Genomic DNA, 7,431 nt, shown 5'->3' with positions numbered 1-7,431 from the left:
AGCAGAGCCAGGACTGAGTCCCAAAGTACCACTTCCTCCCATTTAATTCTGAGAAGATTAAATGAGGGTGGGTGAATGTGCGTGGAAATGGTCTTGGGAGGGGAGAGATGTAATTTGGGACTGTTAATGCAGCCTTACAATAAAGACAGAGCACGTGTCCTCCTGGTTGTGCTTCTTGCTGAACTGTGAGATGAGCAGCACATAAATGTAATAAATAAATAGTCTGGACTACTTCACCAGGCTAACAGGGAAGGAAAAATGGAGATGACTAAGTGGCAAAAAAGGGGGCGGTGTCCTCAATCAACATGAGATAATTGCACAAGGTGGAAAGTCTGAAAGAAATTGAAAGGAAAGTTGTTTATTGCTTTCTGGAAGTTTCTAAAATTTTCAAATCTGGGTGACTCTTTTTCTTAAATGTGTGTCACTGGGATTCTAATGGTGGGCTGTATAAAAGTGTATATCAGGGGAAATTAGTCAATGATACATTCTTCCCTCACCCCACCTTCTCCATATCTTTCAAAAATCTGGGGAACTACCAGAGGATTAGAAAAGAGCTGATGTGGTTCCCATCTTCAAAAAAAAGGGGGAAAACAGAGCCAGGAAACTACAGACCAATCAGACTAACATTGATACCTGGGAAGATCCTGGAAAAGATAATAAAAAAACAGATCTGCGAACAACTAGAATAGAATAAAGCTGGAAGGGACCTTGGAGATCTTCTAGTCCAGCCCCCTGAGAACCTATACCATCTCAGAGAAGTGACTGACTAGCCTCTTCTTAAAAACCTCCAGTGATGGGGCACCCACGATTTCTGGAGGCCAGCTGTTCCACTGGTTAATTGTCCTCACTGTCCGGAAGTTTCTCCTTAATTCCAGGTTGCTTCTCTCTTTGATCAGTTTCCAACCATTGTTTCTCCTCCTTCCCTCTGGTGCTCTGGTGAACAACGTGACCCCCTCTTTCTTGTGGTAGAAGCAAATAAAGTTATAACTAATAGCCAGCATGGGTTTGTTAAAAACAGATCAGGCCAAACCAATCTTATTTCATTCTTTGACAAAGTGACTAAATTAGTAGACCAGCAAAATGCTGTGGACATAGTTAGACTTCATATTTAGACTTCAGCAAGGCATTCGACAAAGTAGACCACAACCTATTTCTTGGTAAGCTAAAATAAAGTGGGACAGACAGCATCACCATGAGATAGATTTGTAATTGGCTGACAAACTGTACTCAGTGAGTAGTCTTTCATGGTACTACATCTACATGGAGGGAAGTTAGCAGTGGGGTACCATAAGATTCTGACCTAGGCCCAGTACTCTTCAATATCTTCCTAACCTACTTAGATGAGAGAATCGAATTATCAAATTTGCAGATGACACTAAGCTGGCAGGAGTAGCCAACACTCCAGAAGACAAGCTCTTCATAGACTTGAACACTAGGCCTTATCTAACAAAATAAAATTCATTGTAGAGAAAAGCAAAGTCAAGAAAAAGCAAAAGTACACATATAGATTGGGTGAAACCAGGCTTAATAGAAGCAACTGTGGGAGATATCTTGGAGTCTTAGTGGGCAATCAATTAAATATGAGCCAACAGTGTGCGGTGGCAGCCAAAAAAGCCAATGCAATCCTAAGTTGCATTAACAGAGGGATTCAATCAAGATCATGTGAGGTACTAACATTGCTCTATAAAGCCTTAGTAAGACCACACCTAGAATACTGCACCCAGTTTTGGTCTCCACACTATAAAAAAGATGTTGAGACTCTAGGAAAAAGTGCAGAGAAGAGCAACAAAGGTGATTAAGGGCCTGGAGACTAAAACATATGAAGAACGGCTGCAGGAATCAGGTTTGCCAGTCTAAAGAAAAGAAGAAATAGGAATGACATGAAAGCAGTATTCCAGTATTTGAGGTGCTGCCACTAAGAAGAGGGGGTCAAATTATTCTCCAAAGCAACAGAAAGCAAGACAAGAAACAATGGATGGAAACTGATCAAGGAGAGAAACAACCTGGAATTAAGGAGAAACTTCCTAACAGTGAGGACAATTAACCAGTGGAACAGCCTTCAGAAGTTGTGGATGCTCCAATACTGGATGTTTTTAAGAAAAGATTAGATGGCCATCTATTTGAAATGGTATAGGGTCTCCTGCTTGAGCAGGGGGTTGGACTAGAAGACCCCCAAGGTCCCATCCAGCTCTACAGTGATTGATATTGATATCCTGAGGCCATTCATACAACTCCACAAGGGCAAAGTGAAGGGAACCATCAACCTTCACCAATCCTTTCCCCCAAATTCAGAAGAGACAAGCCAAACAATACAAAACAGTACAACCCACAATAGAACAGAAGATACCAACTCAGTACCAAAGGGAAGATGGAACTTGGGGACATTCCCTCTGCAGCCCTTCCCCATCCCAATCTCTGTCCTGGGCCAGGTTGTCCTTCCATCCTCCCACCCCAATTGCTCAGCAGGAACAGCCTCAGCCTAGGGCAGACATGTCAAACACAAGGCCCAGGGGCCGGAGGCAGCCCGCAAAGTGGTTTCATGTGGCCTGCAAAGCTATCCTGGAAACAGTGAGGGAACGGCCCACGTTGCCTTGGCCCTGTCCCAGACCAGCTGGGAGCCAATGTACAATTTTGTGGTGGCTATCTATGCTGAAACATATTCAGTCTTAGCTCCACAAGGCCGTCTGGAAACAGTAGGAACCAGCCCCTGCCGCGTCGGCCAAGCCCCTTGGGTGAATGCTGGGGAGGTGTCACCCTTCGTGAGGAATGAAGAAATGCACCATCGCCTGGAAGTGGCCAGCAAATGGCCCTTGCCTACTTCACATATCCGGCTAGATGGGCTTTGGGGGAGGGGTTTCGGCAGGCAGCGGGGCACTCTCCTCATAGTGCTGAGAGGTTGAGCTGGGTGGCGCAAATCCCAAACGAAACGCGAGGCCGCCCAGCTCCCAGCCTGCCCAATTTCAGCAGGCAACAGGGCGCTCTCCTCACAGCACCAAGAGCTGAGCCAGGTGCTGCGAATCTGATGAGAAGTGCAATGCTGCCTAGCCCCCAGTCTGCCCAGTAGGCTCGGGACATTGCAATGGTCCCGGACATTCCAGAAGCTGCCCGGGACCAGACTGAGCGGCGCCGGCCTTGTGCGCATGCGCAAGACGCAAAACGCCAGATACTTTGTTATGTTTCTGTCCGGGTCGCTGGTTGCTTTTAAGAGAGAGGCCTGCGAGCCTGTGGTTTTTCGAGTGTTGGTGATTGTAAATAAAGAGCTGTTAACTTCGTCATGACTCCTCATCATTCGCCATTGAACGGAGGACTTAACACTGGCGACGAAGGTGGGATGATTTACAAGCGGAAGACAAGAAGCTGAAAGACTTACCCAGGAAGTCCTGAAGAGGGGAAGACGGCGTTAAAATCAGCGTTCCAGCCTGCCAGTACAGTGTCGCTGGAGGGTGAGTTCGGCTGAAAGACCCCATCCCCAATACAAGTTTCAGAGGAGCGAGTGGTGAAGGAATTAGAGGATGGCAAAGATTGGTCGTTTATCTGACTTTGATATCTCACATTCAGAGAGATGGGAATCCTACGTTGCAAGGGTGGAGAATTACTTCAGAATAAATCAGATTAGAGAAGATGGCTTGAAGGCTGCAACTCTGTTGTGTGTCTGTGGACAGGAAGCTTTTGAGATTGCAGAGAATCTGGTGGCTCCTGCACCTCTGGAGTCAGTAACATATACTGACTTGAAGAAACTGCTGAAGGAACATTTCCAGCCCAAGTAGTCTGTTATTGCTTGGAGGCACACATTTGAGCAAAGGGACCAGAGGGCAGGTGAATCTGCTAAAGACTTTATTGTGGCCTTACAGCAAGCAGCCAGACCGTGTGAGTTCAAGGACCTGGAAGAGAGCCTGCGAGATCGCTTCGTATGCGGTTTGAGGAACAGAGACGTGCAGCAGAAGATGTTTGCTAGAGAGGATGTCTCTTTCCAAGATGCACTGAGAGAGGTGACAGCTGAGGAAGCAGTAGGCGGGGCTGTGAAGACCCTACGGCCCACCAGGAGCCCTCCAGAGACTGCTACCGTCCACCAAGAGGACATCCAAGAAGGACCAGATGCGGATCCTGAAAAAGAGGTGAATAGACTTTACCAGCCAGCTGGAAGGAGGCCGAAGGAGCGCCTGGACAAGGACAAAGCATCCCTTCAATGCTTCGGGTGTGGAGGACACCACAAGCAAACAGAATGCAGGTTCCATTCCGCCAATTGCAGAGCGTGTGGCAAGCAAGGCCACATCCCAGCCGTCTGTTTGGGGTGACAGAAGGTTCAATCTCGAGAACCTTCTGTCACCCCAAACAGCCAACATAGGGTGGGTTTCTGCACATCGCGCAGGAGTATTTTGAGGACAGGAACACACAAGCCCCTTAAGAAAAAGTTTTCTCTTAATGTAAGGCTGCAAGGGGTTCCTTTATCAATGGAGTTGGACACTGGATCCGCTCTTTCCATTATTTCCAGTAACACCTTAAACAAGATATGCAGTAGCAGTGGCCTTCAAGTTAAACTCAGGCCTTCAAACCTAATACTTACAGATTTTCAGAATTCTATGGTGTGTGTTAAGGGGGAGGCCACCTTTAGAGTACAGTATAAGGATTTTTTTTTTTTGGTAAAAAAAATTTTATTTTCAATTTTACATTATATTCATAAAGAATACTTCAGATAAAGAGTAAAATAAATTTATACACACAACTTTCGGTATTGCTCACCCATTTCCCCCAAAACCGCATCCACCCTCTTCTCTCACTTTCCTCTTCCCTCTTCTTCCTCACTCTCCCCCTCTCCTCCTTCTCCTCAACCTTCCTACTTACTTCTCCCCTTCCTCCTATCTTCTCACTCCGGATGCAGTCCAGGGTAAATGCCCGAGCAATTCCTCTGTCCAAATTAAAACATCAATATTATATACAATAAAACTATTTCTACTTATCTGAGCTATTTAACCTCCAACTCATCCCCCCCTCACCCCGACTTCCCAGAGCCAAGTACAGGATTATACAAACATATTAAACATAATCTATTTAAGTTTACTAATTATACAATAACCAAAATCATACTAACCCATAACTCTCTTCAAACTTTAACATCATAATTTTATAAACTAATCCATTACTCATAAAATAAATGAAACTTTGTAGTTCCATATTTCTTCTGAACATATTCTATCCATCTTCTCCATACAATAACATATCTCTCTTGTGAATGGTTCTTTAAATAAGCAGAAATATTAGCCATTTCTGCTAAATTAAAAACCTTAAATACCCATTCTTCTAAAGAAGGCAGAGAGTCTTTCTTCCAATATTGACCCACCAATAATCTTGCTGCTGTTATTAAATTCAACATTAAAATAGTTTCTTTAGCATCAAAATCCACAAAAATACCCAAAAGAAATAACTGGGGAGTAAACTTAATCTTCCTTTTAAAAACCTTTTGAATGTTCCACCAAATCATAATCCAAAAGGCTTTAATATTTTTACAGGTCCACAAAACATGAAAATAGGTTGCATCCAAGCAACCACATCTCCAACATTTAGGTTGCAGGTTCGGGTACATACAAGACAACTTTTAAGGATCCAGATGCCATCTGTAAAACATTTTATAAAAATTCTCCCTCAAATTTTGAGCCTGTGTAAATTTAACATTTCTAATCCAAATTACCTCCCATAAATCCAATGAAATCAGTTCCTGAATATTCTGGGCCCATTTAATCATACAATCTTTTACTAACTCTGTTTCTGAATTCAATTTTATTAACTCATTGTAAATTCTTTTAATATGAGCATATTTCTGATCTTTAATCTGAATTACCAAATTTTCATCTGCTAAAGTAATTCCCACTTTCTCATACAGTATAAGGATTTTGAAGATCCCCTAGATGTGGTGGTTGTTGGGGGTGAACGAACAAGCCTTATTGGACTTAATTGGTTCGAGGCCCTGGGAATCCAGGTTACTGGGCTGCACAATTTGCAAACATCAAGCCTTGCAGAAGTCTGCAAAGAGTTTGCAGATGTGTTTAGTTCAGAGTTGGGATCCTACAAAGGGCCTCACATCTCGCTAAGGCTAGACCCATCTGTCACGCCCATTGTTGAGTCCGTGGCGGGAAGCAGACACGAGAAGCAGTTGAAGTTCTCAGTTTTCTTTATTCTGCGTTCAGCTTACAAGTAGATGGCTTCAGCTGCTCCCAAAACCTCCCAACTTCTTATATAGACATTTCCCGGGTAAATGCGATACTTTTCCCGCGCCAGCACCCGCGCATGCGCACGGCGCTGGCGACAGCCTGTCTGGTCCCGGGCAGCTTTGCACCTGCCCGGGACTGCCTGCAAACGCCCGAGCCGTTTGCAAGGCTCGGGACATAACACCCCTTTCCCCCGGGCTAAAACTACTACCAACATATAATCATTTATTTTATGCAGTGTTCTGCTTCTCAGTGCTCCTATCGTTACCTGGCTTTTGTTTAGCCAGCAATGTTATGTAATCCTCTAAGTATTTAGGAGACTTCTTTGCTCTCTGTGACCTTCTCAGCTCTGGGTTACTAGCATGAGTTCCCTGACTGGAGGGAGATGTGAGCCTGTTCTCCTTATTTTGCCTTGGTGCCTTCCAAGGACTGTGCCCCGCTGCCTGGCCTGCTTGCTCGCCCACCGGGCTCGTCAGGCCAGGGCTTCTGTCACTTTGTGACCTGGTTGACCTGCCTAGCTGTAGACCCTCGGGCCCCTTGAAGTGATAGCCACTGCTGGGCGTCTCTGTTGAACCTCCTAGGTCATAGGTCGGCAACCTGTGGCTCTGGAGCCGCATGCGGCTCTTTGAGCCTTCCCTGGTGGCTCCCAGCCTCCTCTGCCTTTGCAGAGAGAGACAGAGACAGAGAGAGGCAATTGCGCTTCTCTCTCTCTCTCTTTCTCTCTCTCTCTCTCTCTCTCTCTCTGTGTGTGTGTGTGTGTGTGTGTGTGTGTGTGTGTGAGAGAGAGAGAGAGAGAGAGAGAGAGAGAGAGAGCGCTCCTCCCTTTGCTGCGTCTCTGCAGGAAGCAGGAAGCAGGAAGGGCAGGAGAGAGCTAGCTAGCCCAGCTAGGCTGACTCAGGAATTCTGGGAGTTGAAGTCCATGAGTCATAAAAGAGACGAGGTTGCCTATCCCTGACCTTGTTGGACAACAGCTTGGAGCTTGCCAGGTGAGCAGCAGATAGGAGAGGGGGGGAGAAAGAGAGAGAGAGAGAAAGAGAGAGAGAGAGAGAGAGGAAAGAGAGAGAGAGAAAGAAAGAGAGCAGGGGAAGAGGAGTGGCAGGCAGACCAAGGGCAGATAGAGAGGGAGGGAGAGACGACAGACAGAGAGAGACCCTTTTGACATCTAAAATGAAGATAACACTGCATATATCCTTTTTTTACCTGTATGTGTATGTGTATGTACGTGTAT

This window comes from Crotalus tigris, unplaced genomic scaffold (assembly GCF_016545835.1).
Source record: "Crotalus tigris isolate CLP2741 ecotype Arizona unplaced genomic scaffold, ASM1654583v1 scf7180000020888.614114, whole genome shotgun sequence".
Classification (NCBI taxonomy): Eukaryota; Metazoa; Chordata; class Lepidosauria; order Squamata; family Viperidae; genus Crotalus; species Crotalus tigris.
The sequence above is the reverse complement of the archived record's forward strand: the minus strand, read 5'-3'. Positions refer to the sequence as shown.